We start from the raw sequence: 12,145 nt of genomic DNA, 5'->3' as shown, positions 1-12,145 counted from the left end.
GTCAAGGTGTATCATGTAGCTGATGGTCTGATCGGAGCCGTTCCTCACATCCTCCCAGATATTTCCAGTGTCCTGCCTCTGCTGCAACTGGGATAGGTAGCTTTACTTTGCTCTGTCTTGCTCTGCTGCTGGACAGGGATCTTTAAAAAATGGCACTGTGAAGATTAAACTCCTGCTCTATATTTCCCATACTTTATTAAGCAAAATATTTTGAGTTCCATAAAAAAGTTTAAAAACTTCCGTCTTCTTTATTTTTTTAATTAGGGAATTCCCTGGCGGTCCAGTGGTTAGGACTCCACACTTTCACTGCCCAGGGCCCAGGTTTGATCCCTGGCTGGGGAACTAACATCCCACAAGCCATGTGGTGTGGCAAAAATTTTTTTTAATTAAAAAACAATTCCTTAATAAGACACCAGTAGTCTGAAGAAGTGGTATCAACTGTTGTATATGACTTTGATTTACAACCTCAGTGAAGCTTAATAAATTAATGGTGGTTACCTAACATGAAAGCACAAAACTTCCCTCCTCTTAGGCTTAGAGGGCCTTGGCCTCAGAAAAAGTGAGAGGGAGTAATCCGATCATTTTACAAATATTTAAGGGTTAAAAGAGAAAAGGATAAGGTGAGGGATAAAATGTTTCTGAGAGATATTTGGACACTATATGGTGAGTTATTTCAGCATTTTTTTAATGGAAAAAATGCAGAGAAATTGGGCAAAACATGAATCTTTTATTCTGTGCTATATCATATCTGTATATGGAGAACTCTAAGCAGAGACATGTACACTTTAGACTCTAGTTTCTAACCACTAATTAGCCCTGTTTAAAGATGCTTACTTAGAAAATTACTGTTTAATAAATATTTTTTAAAAATTATTCAAGTGAGAAATACCCTGTTAAGAGAATGAAAGGACAAACTAAAAGGAAAGACAGGGAAAAAATACTTGCAAACCACATGTTTGACAAAGGACTTGTACCTGCAGTATATAAAGTACTCTCAAAACTTAACAGTAAAAAAAAATTGAAAATGGGCAAAAGATATGAAGAGACATTTCACTGAAGAGGATATACAGACGGCAAGAGCAATATGAACAGATGTTCAACATCATTAGCCATTAGGGAGAACCATTAAAACCACAAGCATATATCATGACAACCTAGGATAATGTCTAAACTAAAGCAACAGTGATAAATATCAACACTGACCAGAATGTGGAGGAACTGGATCATTCCGATTGCTGGTGGGAATGTAAAACGGTAGGCCACTTTTTAAAAACTAAATGCGTACTTGCCATATGACCTAGCAATTGCACTCTTGGGCATTTATCCCAGAAAAATGAAAACTATGTCCATGCAAAAACCTCTACATAAATGTTTATAGCAGCTATATTCCTAATAGCACCAAACTGGAAACAACCCAGATGTTCACTGGGTAAATGGTTAAACAAACTGTAGTACATCCATGCCATGAGATATGACTCAACAATAACAAGGAAGACTAATGAACTCTTGACACATGGATTAACTTGGAAGGTTCTCAAGGGAATTATGATGAGTGAGAAAAAAAAAATCCCCAAAGATCACATACTGTAGGAATCAATTTATATACTATTCTTGAATTAACAAAAGTACAGAGATAGAGGACAAATTAGTGGTCGCCAGGAGTTAGGGATGAGGGGAGAGGGTATGAGTGGCTATAAAGGGGTAGCAAGAGGGCACTGTTCTGTGTCTTGAATATGGTGGTGGTTTATATGAATTTAAGAAGGTAATAAAATTGCATAGAACCAGACGCCCACACATACTTGTAAAACTGGTAAAATCTGAATCTGTGGGTTATACCAATGTCATTTTGCTGGTTTTGATTGTATACTACAGTTACTCAAGATTTGAAGATGTTATTATTGGGGAGGACTGGGTGAAAGGTGCATGGGACTTCCCTGGACATTTTTTGCAACTTTATGTGAATCTCAAATGATTTCAAAATGAAGTTTTAAAAAAATTCTATGAAATTCAGATTTCAGTGTCCATAGCTAAAGTTTTATTAGAATATACACACACACACAAATAATTCAAGACTATGCCATTATACGTGGTCAATTAGAGTAGAAGGAGCAAACCAAGGAAAGTTATTTATCTGTCCTCTTGGTTTCCACATCTGAAAATGGGTTTAAGACACAGACCTTATAGGAAAGTTCTCAAGCATGATTTAAGTACAGTTAACGTGTGCATTGAATAAATACTTGAGATGCAAAAAAACCCATAAAAAGTCCTTGGTTCTCATTGCAGGATGACACAGACAGTGAACTTTTCTAAGTCAGTTTTCTCATCTATAAAAATGGAATTGGGGCTTCCCTGGTGGCGCAGTGGTTGAGAATCCGCCTGCCGATGCAGGAGACACGGGTTCGTGCCCTGGTCCGGGAAGATCCCACATGCCGCGGAGCAACTAAGCCCGTGAGCCATGGCCGCTGAGCCTGTGCGTCCGGAGCCTGTGCTCCGCAACGGGAGAGGCCACAGCAGTGAGAGGCCCGCATACAGCAAAAAAAAATAAAATAAAATAAAATAAATAAAATAAAATAAAATAAAAATGGAATTGTACCTAACTTTATTATGAAGATTAAATAACACAATATAGATAAAGGTCCCACCACAGCAGGCATATAACAAACTAGAGTTATTAGTAATTAAATAAAATAAAAATTTAAAATACTTTCTTAGTTTTACTGAGTTAAAGGTTAAAAAATCTTAAATTAGATTTTTTAAACATTAGGTTTACTGAGGCATAATTTAGATAGAGTAAAACTCATTTTTTAAATTGTGTAGTTTGATGTTTTGACAAATGTACACAATTACATATTTGTATACAGTATACAGTGTGCATTTGTATACAATATAAATGCACATCACCACAAATGTACAAATATATACAGTTGTAAAGGTATACCACCACAGATAAAATATAAAACATTTGTATTACCCAAATAGTTTCCTAATGCTTCTTTGCAGATTATCCCCTCCCTCCATCATGGGCTCAGTTCCTGGCAACCACAGTCCCTGGCAGCCTCTGTCCCTGGTAACAACTGTCCCTCTCATCTTGCCTTTTCCCAAATTCATATAAATGGAACCATACAGTTTGTAGCCTCTTGTGTCGACCTCCATCATTTTAGCATAATGCCTTTAAATTCATCCATGTTGTCTGTATCAATAGTTTATTTTTATGATTGAATAGTTTTTCACTGTACAGACATACATTTATTTGCTAGATAATGGACTTTCAGGTTATTTCCAATTTGGGGTGATTATCCATATAACTGTAAACATTCATGTACATGTTTTTGTGTTGACGTAAGTTTTCATTTCTCTTGGGTAAATACTAGGAGTAGGATTGCTGGGTCATATAGTAAATGTATGTTAACCTTATAAGAAACTGTCAAATTATTTTCCAAAATACCATAATTCTGCATTCCCAACAACAACATATAAACTGTTCTGCATCCTCATCAGCACTGGATATTGTCAGGCTTTTTCATTTTAGCCATTCTTGTTGTCTGTAGTGGTATCTTATTGTGGTTTTAATTTGTAATTTTTAATGATGTTGAATACTCTTCATGTGTGTCTCTGCCATCATCTGTCTTCCTTGATAAAGTATCTGATCAACTCCTTTGCCCATTTTTAAAGGTATTGTCACCTTATTTTTGAGTTGTAACAGTTCTTATACATTCCGGATAAACATTTTGTTATCAGATATGTGTTCTGTGTATATTTTCTCTCACTGTATGGCTTGTAATTTTCTTTTTTTAATTAGTTATCGATCGTATACATATCAGTGTATACATGTCAATCTCAATCTCCCAGTTTGTCACACTCCCCCCCCCCCACCGCTTTCCCCCCTTAGTATGCATACATTTGCTTTCTACATCTGTGTCTCAATTTCTGCCCTGTAAACCGGTTCATCTGTACCATTTTTCTAGGTTCCACATATATGTGTTGATATACGATATTTGTTTTTCTCTTTTGGACATACTTCACTCTGTACAACAGTCTCTAGATTCATCCACGTCTCTACAAATGACCCATTTCGTTCCTTTTTATGGCTGAGTAATATTCCATTGTATATATGTAATAATCTACTTTATACATTCATCTGTCTATGGGCATTTAGGTTGCTTCCATAACCCGGCTATTGTAAATAGTGCTGCAATGAACATTGGGGGTGCATGTGTCTTTTTGAATTCTGGTTTTCTCTGGGTATATGCCCAGTGGGATTGCTGGGTCATATGGTAATTCTATTTTTAGTTTTTTAAGGTACCTCCATACTGTTCTCCATAGTGTCTGTATCAGTTTACATTCCCACCAACAGTACAAGAGGGTTCCCTTTTCTCCACACCCTCTCCAGTGTTTATCGTTTGTAGATTTTCTGATGATGCCCATTCTAACTGGTGTGAGGTGATACCTCATGGTAGTTTTGATTTGCATTTCTCTAATAATTAGTGATGTTGAGCAGCTTTTCATGTGCTTCTTGGCCATCTGTATGTCTTTGGAGAAATGTCTATTAAGGTCTTCTGCCCATTTTTGGAGTGGGTTGTTTGTTTTTTTAATATTGAACTGCATGAGCTGTTTATACATTTTGGGGATTAATCCTTTGTCCGTTGATTCGTTTGTAAATATTTTCTCCCATTTTGAGGGTTGTCTTTTCGTCTTGTTTATAGTTTCCTTTGCTGTGCAAAAGCTTTTAAGTTTCATTAGGTCCCATTTGTTTATTTTTGTTTTTATTTCCATTACTCTAGGAGGTGGATCAAAAAAGATCTTGCGGTGATTTATGTCAAAGAGTGTTCTTCCTATATTTTCCTCTAAGAGTTTTATAGTGTCCAGTCTTACATTTAGGTCTCTAATCCATATTGAGTGTATTTTTGTGTGTGGTATTAGGGAGCATTCTAATTTCATTCTTTTACATGTAGCTGTCCAGTTTTCCCAGCACCACTTACTGAAGAGACTGTCCTTTCTCCATTGTATATCCTTGCCTCCTTTGTCATAGCTTAGTTGACTGTAGGTGTGTGGGTTTATCTCTGAGCTTTCTATCCTACTCCATTGATCTACATTTCTGTTTTTGTGCCAGTACCATATTGTCTTGATTACTGTAGCTTTGTAGTATCATCTGAAGTCAGGGAGTCTGATTCCTCCAGCTCCATTTTTTTCCTTCAAGACTGCTTTGGCTATTCGAGGTCTTTTGTGTCTCCATACAAATTTTAAGACTTTTTGTTCCAGTTCTGTAAAAAATACCATTGGTAGTTTGATAGGGATTGCATTGAATCTGTAGATTGCTTTGGGTAGTATAGTCATTTTCACAATGTCAATTCTTCCAATCCAAGAACATGGTATAGCTCTCCATCTGTTTGTATCATCTTTAATTTCTTTCATCAGTGTCTTATAGTTTTCTGCATACAGGTCTTTTCTCTCCCTAGGTAGGTTTATTCCTGGGTATTTTATTCTTTTTGTTGCAATGGTAAATGGGAGTGTTTCCTTAATTTCTCTTTCATATTTTTCATCATTAGTGTATAGGAATGCAAGAGATTTCTGTGCATTAATTTTGTATCCTGCAACTTTACCAAATTCACTGATTAGCTTTAGTAATTTTCTGATGACATCCTTAGAATTCTCTATGTATAGGATCATGTCATCTGCAAACAGTGACAGCTTTACTTATTCTTTTCCAGTTTGTATTCCTTTTATTTCCTTTTCTTCTCCTATTGCTGTGGCTAGGACTTCCAAAACTATGTTGAATAATAGTGGTGAGGGTGGACATCCTTGTCTTGTTCCTGATCTTAGAGGAAATGCCTTCCATTTTTCACCATTGAGAGTAATGTTTGCTTTGGGTTTGTCATATATGGGCTTTATTATGTTGAGGTAGGTTCCCTCTATGCCCACTTTCTGTAGAGTTTTTATCATAAATGGGTGTTGAATTTTGTCAAAAGCTTTTTCTGCATCTATTGAGATGATCATATGGTTTTTATTCTTCAGTTTGTTAATATGGTGTATCACATTGATTGATTTACATATATTGAAGAATCCTTGCACCCTAGGGATAAATCCCACTTGATCATGGTGTATGATCCTTTTAATGTGTTGTTGGATTCTGTTTGCTAGTATTTTGTTGAGGATTTTTGCATCTATATTCATGAGTGATATTGGTCTGTAATTTTCCTTTTTTGTAGTATCTTTGTCTGGTTTTGGTATCAGGGTGATGGTGGCCTCATAGAATTAGTTTGGGAGTGTTCCTTCCTCTGCAATTTTTTGGAAGAGTTTGAGAAGGATAGGTGTTAGCTCTTCTCTAAATGTTTGATAGAATTCACCCATGAAGCCCTCTGGTCCTGACTTTTGTTTGTTGGAAGATTTTTAATCACAGTTTCAATTTCATTACTTGTGATTGGTCTGTTCATATTTTCTATTTCTTCCTGGTTAAGTCTTGGAAGGGTATACGTTTCTAAGAATTTGTCTATTTCTTCCAGGTTGTCCATTTTATTGGCATAGAGTTGCTTGTAGTAGTCTCTTAGGATGCTTTGTATTTCTGTGGTGTCTGTTGTAACTTCTCCTTTTTCATTTCTAATTTTATTGATTTGAATCCTCTCCCTCTTTTTCTTGATGAGTTTGGCTAGTGGTTTATCAATTTTGTTTATCTTCTCAAAGAACCAGCTTTTAGTTTTATTTATCTTTGTTATTGTTTTCTTTGTTTCTATTTCATTTATTTCTGCTCTGATCTTTATGAGTTCTTTCCTTCCCTAACTTTTGGTTTTGTTGTTCTTCTTTCTCTGGTTCCTTTAGGTGTAAGGTTAGATTATTTGAGATTTTTCTTGTTTCTTGAGGTAGGCTTGTATTGCTATAAACTTCCCTCTTAGTACTGCTTTTGTTGCATCCCATAGGTTTTGGATCATCATGTTTTCATTGTCATTTGTCTCTACATAGTTTTTGATTTTCTCTTTGATTTCTTCAGTGATCTCTTGGTTATTTAGTAATGTATTGTTTAGCCTCCATGTGTTTGTGTTTTTTACTTTTTTTTCCCTGTAATTGATTTCTTATCTCATAGCATTGTGGTCAGAAAAGATGCTTGATATGATTTCAATTTTCTTAAATTTACAGAGGCTTGATTTGTGAACCAAGATGTGATCTCTCCTGGAGAATGTTCCATGCGCACTTGAGAAGAAAGTGTAATCTGCTGCTTTTCATGGAATGTCCTATAAATATCAATTAAATCTATCTGGTCTGTTGCGCCATTTAAAGCTTGTGTTTCCTTATTAATTATCTGTTTGGATGATCAGTCCACTGGTGTAAGTGAGGTGTTAAAGTCCCCCACTATTATTGTGTTACTGTCGATTTCCTCTTTTATAGCTCTTAGCAGTTGCCTTATGTATTGAGGTGCTCCTATGTTGGGTGCATTTATAATTGTTATATCTTCTTCTTGAATTGATCCATTGATCATTATGTAGTGTCCTTCCTTGTCTCTTGTAACATTCTTTATTTGAAGTCTATTTTATCAGATATGAGTATTGCTACTCCAGCTCTCTTTTGATTTCCATTTGCATGGAATATCTTTTTCCATCCTGTCACTTTCAGTCTGTATGTGTCCCTAGGTCTGAAGTGGGTCTCTTGTAGACAGCATATACACGGGTCTTGTTTCTGTATCCATTCAGAGAGCCTGTGTCTTTTGGTTGGAGCATTTAATCCATTCACGTTTAAGGTGATTACCTATTACCATTTTCTTAATTGTTTTGGGTTTGTTTGTGTAGGTCCTTTTCTTCTCTGTGTTTCCCACTTAGAGAGTTCCTTTAGCATTTGTTGGAGAGGTGGTTTGGTGGGGCTGAATTCTCTTAGCTTTTGCTTGTCTATAAACCTTTTGATTTCTCCATTGAATCTGAATGAGATCCTTGCTGGGTAGAGCAATCTTGGTTGTAGTTTCTTCCCTTTCATCACTTTAAATATGTCACGCCACTCCCTTCTGGCTTTTGGAGTTTCTGCTAAGAAATCAGCTGTTAACCTTATGGGAGTTCCCTTGTATGCTATTTGTCATTTTTCCCTTGCTGCTTTCAATAATCGTTCTTTGTCTTTAATTTTTGCCAGTTTGATTACTATGTGTCTTGGCATGTTTCTCCTTGGGTTAAGCCTGTATGGGACTCTCTGCACTTCCTGGACTTGGGTGGCTATTTCCTTTCCCATGTTAGGGAAGTTTTCGACTATAATCTCTTCAAATATTTTCTCGGGTCCTTTCTCTCTCTCTTCTCCTTCTGTGACCCCTATCATGCAAATGTTGGTGCATTTAATGTTGTCCCAGAGGTCTCTTAGGCTGGCTTCATTTCTTTTCATTCTTTTTTCTTTATTCTGTTCTGTAGCAGTGAATTCCACCATTCTGTCTTCTAGGTCACTTATCCGTTCTTCTGCCTCAGTTATCCTGCTATTGATTCATTCTAGTATAGTTTTCATTTCAGTTATTGTATTGTTCATCTCTGTTTGTTTGTTCTTTAATTCTTCTAGGTCTCTGTTAAACATTTCTTGCCTCTTCTAGATCTTTGCCTCCATTCTTTTTCCACTGGCCTGGATCATCTTCACTATCATTATTCTGAATTCTTTTTCTGGAAGGTTGCCTATCTCCATTTAGTTGTTTTTCTGAGGTTTTATCTTGTTCCTTCATCTGGTACATAGCCCCGTGCTTTTTCATCTTGTCTATCTTTCTGTGAATGTGTTTTTTGTTCCACAGGCTGCAGGATTGTAGTTCTTCTCGCTTCTGCTGTCTGCCCTGTGGTGGATTAGGCTGTCTAAGAGGCTTGTGCAAGTTTCCTGATGGGAGGGACTGGTGGTGGGTAGAGCTGGCTGTTGTTCTGGTGGGCAGAGCTCAGTAAAACTTTATTTGCCCCTCTGCTGATGGGTTGGGCTTGGTTCGCTCCCTGTTGATTGTTTGGCCTGAGGTGACCCAACACTGCAGCCTACCCGGGCTCTTTGGTGGGGCTGTCAGACTCCGGGAAGGCTCACGCCAAGGAGCACGTCCCAGAACTTCTGCTGCCAGTGTCCTTGTCCTCATGCTGAGACACAGTCACCCCCTCCCTCTGCAGGAGACCCTCCAACACTAGCAGGTAGTTCTAGTTCAGTCTCCTATGGGGTCACTGCTCCTTCCCCTGGGTCCCAATGCACACACTACTCCATGCGTGCCCTCCAAGGGTGGAGTCTCTGTTTCCCCCAGTCCTGTCAAAGTCCTGTAATCAAATCCCACCAGCCCTCAAAGTCTGATTCTCTAGGAATTCCTCCTCCCATTGCTGGACCTCCAGGTTGGGAAGCCTGACGTGGGGCTCACAACCTTCACTCCAGTGGGTGGACTTCTGTGGTATAAGTGTTCTCCAGTCTGTGAGTCACCCACCCAGCAGTTATGGGATTTGATTTTATTGTGATTGCGCCCCTCCTGTCATCTTATTGTGGCTTCTCCTTTGTCTTTGGATATGTGTGGTATCTTTTTTGGTGAGTTCCAGTGTCTTCCTGTCAATGATTGTTGAGTAGTTAGTTGTGATTGTGGTGCTCTCAAAAGAGGTAGTGAGAGCACGTCCTTCTACTCCACCATCTTGAACCAATCTCCTCTGGCTTGTAATTTCCTTAATAGTGTCTTTTGAAGAAAAAAAAGGTAATTTTGATAAAGTCAAGTTATTTACATACTGTTTTCTAGGTGGTAGTTTTTGAGTCCCAAGAAATCTTTGCCCAAACCAAAGTTAAAAAAACAAAAACAAAAAAAACAGCTCCAAGCTTTCTTCTAGGAGTTTTAAAATTTTAGCTTTTGTTTTTAGGTCTATGATCCATGTTGATTTAATTTTGACTGTGCTGTGAGAGAAGGATTAAGGGTTTTGTTTTATTTTTGCATATGGATATTTAATTGTTCTAGTGCCATTTGTAGCAGAGTATACTTTCCTGATTAAATTACCTTGGCACTTTTGCCAAATATTAATTGACCATATGCGAGTGTTTCTATTCCTTGACTCTCTATTCTGTATCTGTCTTTTATGTCAGTATCACACTGTCTTGATTATTATCCAAACTGCTTAAAAGTCAAATTGGAAATTAGGTAGTGCTAATCCTTCAACTTTATTCTTTTTCCTCAAAATTGTTTTGGCTATTCAAGGTCTTTGCTTTTACATACTTATTTTAGAATACACTTGTCAGGGGACTTCTCTGGTGGAGCAGTGGTTAAGAATCCACCTGTCAGTGCAGGGGACATGGGTTCAATCCCTGGTCCAAGAAGGTCCCACATGCTGTGGAGCTACTAAGCCCATGCACCACAACTACTGAGCCTGTGCTCTAGAGCCTGCGAGCCACAACTACTGAGCCCATGTGCTACAACTACTGAAGCCCATGTGCTCTAGAGCCCATGCACTGCAACTACTGAGCCCACATGCTGCAACTCCTGAAGCCTGCAGGCCTAGAGCCCATGTTCCACAACAGGAGAAGCCACTGCAATAAGAAGCCCACACACTGCAACAAAGAGTAGTCCCCACTTGCCAGAACTAGAGAAGGCCTGCGTGCAGCAACAAAGACTCATCGCAGCCAAAAAAAAAAAAAGAATACACTTGTCAGTTTCTGAAAAAAAATCCTGTTGGGATTTTTATTAGGATTGCATTGTAGATAGAGATCAATTTGAGAATTGACTGCTGAGCAATATTGAGTTTTCCAATCCATTGACATGGTTTATCTCTCTGTTAATTGAAGTCTTCTTTAGTTTCTCTCAGCACTGTTATAGTTTTCAGTGAACAAGTCTTGCATATAGTTTGTTAGATTAATCCCTAAGTTTTGAATGTTTTTTGATGTTATTGTAAATGATACTGATTTTTTAAAATTTTAGTTTCCAATTTTCACTGCTATTATATAGCAGTATATTTATATTTTTGTATATCAACCTTGTATCTTGTGATTTTCTAAGATTCACTTAATTCTAGTAGGTTTTTTAATAGCCTCCTTGGGAATCTGCACAATTCTACAGAGTTATATCATCTATGAATAAGGGCAGTTTTATGTCTTCCTTTCCAATATAAATACCCATTATTTCTCTTTCTTGCCTCATTATATTATATTCTCCTTCTTGCCTCATTATAACTGCAGTACAGTTTTGACTAGAAATGGTGAGAATTGATATTCTTGTTCCTGATTTAGGGAGAAAGCCTTCTGTTTTTCACTAGCATTATGTTAGCTGTAGGTTTCACTTAGATCCCTTTCATCAGGTTGAGGAAGTTCCATTCTGCTCCTAGTTTGTTGAGAGCTCTTATCATGAAAGGATATTAAGTTTTATCATATACCATTTCCCATTCTATGAGATAAATTTTGTTTGTTAATAAGTTGAATTATATTGATTGATTTTTGAATGTTGAACCAACCTTGTATTCCTGGGATAAACCCCACTTAGGTATGATGTATTATCCTTTTTATAATGCTGAATTCAATTTGCTAATTTTTTTCACATCTGAATTCATGGGTTTTTTACTTTTTTCAGATTTTTTTCTATCATAGTAAAATATACATAACATAAAACTTACCATTTTAACCATTTTTAAGTGTACAGTTCAGTGACATTAATTACATTCACATTGTTATGCAATGGTCACCACTATCCATCTCCAGAGCTTTTTATCATCCCAGACTGAAACACTGTACCAATTAAATACTAACTTCTTATTCTCCCTTACTCCAGCCCTGGTAGCCACTATTCTGCTCTCTGTTTCTATGGATTTGATTATTCTAAGTATCTCATATAAGTAGAATCATATAATACATGCTAATTTTTGTCTGGCTTATTTCACTCAGCATAACGTTTTCAAGATTTATCCATGTCATAGTGTGTCTCAGAATTTCCTTCCTCTTTTAAGGATGAATAATATCCCATTGTATGTATATACACATTTTGTTTATCCATTCATAGATTCATCTGTCAGTGGACATTTAGATTGTTTCCACCTTTTGTTTATGTGAAAATGCTGCTATGAACATTGGTGTACAAATATCTGTTCAAGTCCCTGCTCTCAATTTTTGGGGTTATATCTAGACATGGAACTGTTGGATCATATGATAATTCTATGTTTAATTTTTTGAGGAAACCACATACTGTCTTGTATAGCAGTTGTGTCATTTTATT

Source organism: Kogia breviceps, chromosome 10 (genome assembly GCF_026419965.1).
Source record: "Kogia breviceps isolate mKogBre1 chromosome 10, mKogBre1 haplotype 1, whole genome shotgun sequence".
Classification (NCBI taxonomy): Eukaryota; Metazoa; Chordata; class Mammalia; order Artiodactyla; family Physeteridae; genus Kogia; species Kogia breviceps.
This window is presented reverse-complemented; position numbering follows the sequence as displayed.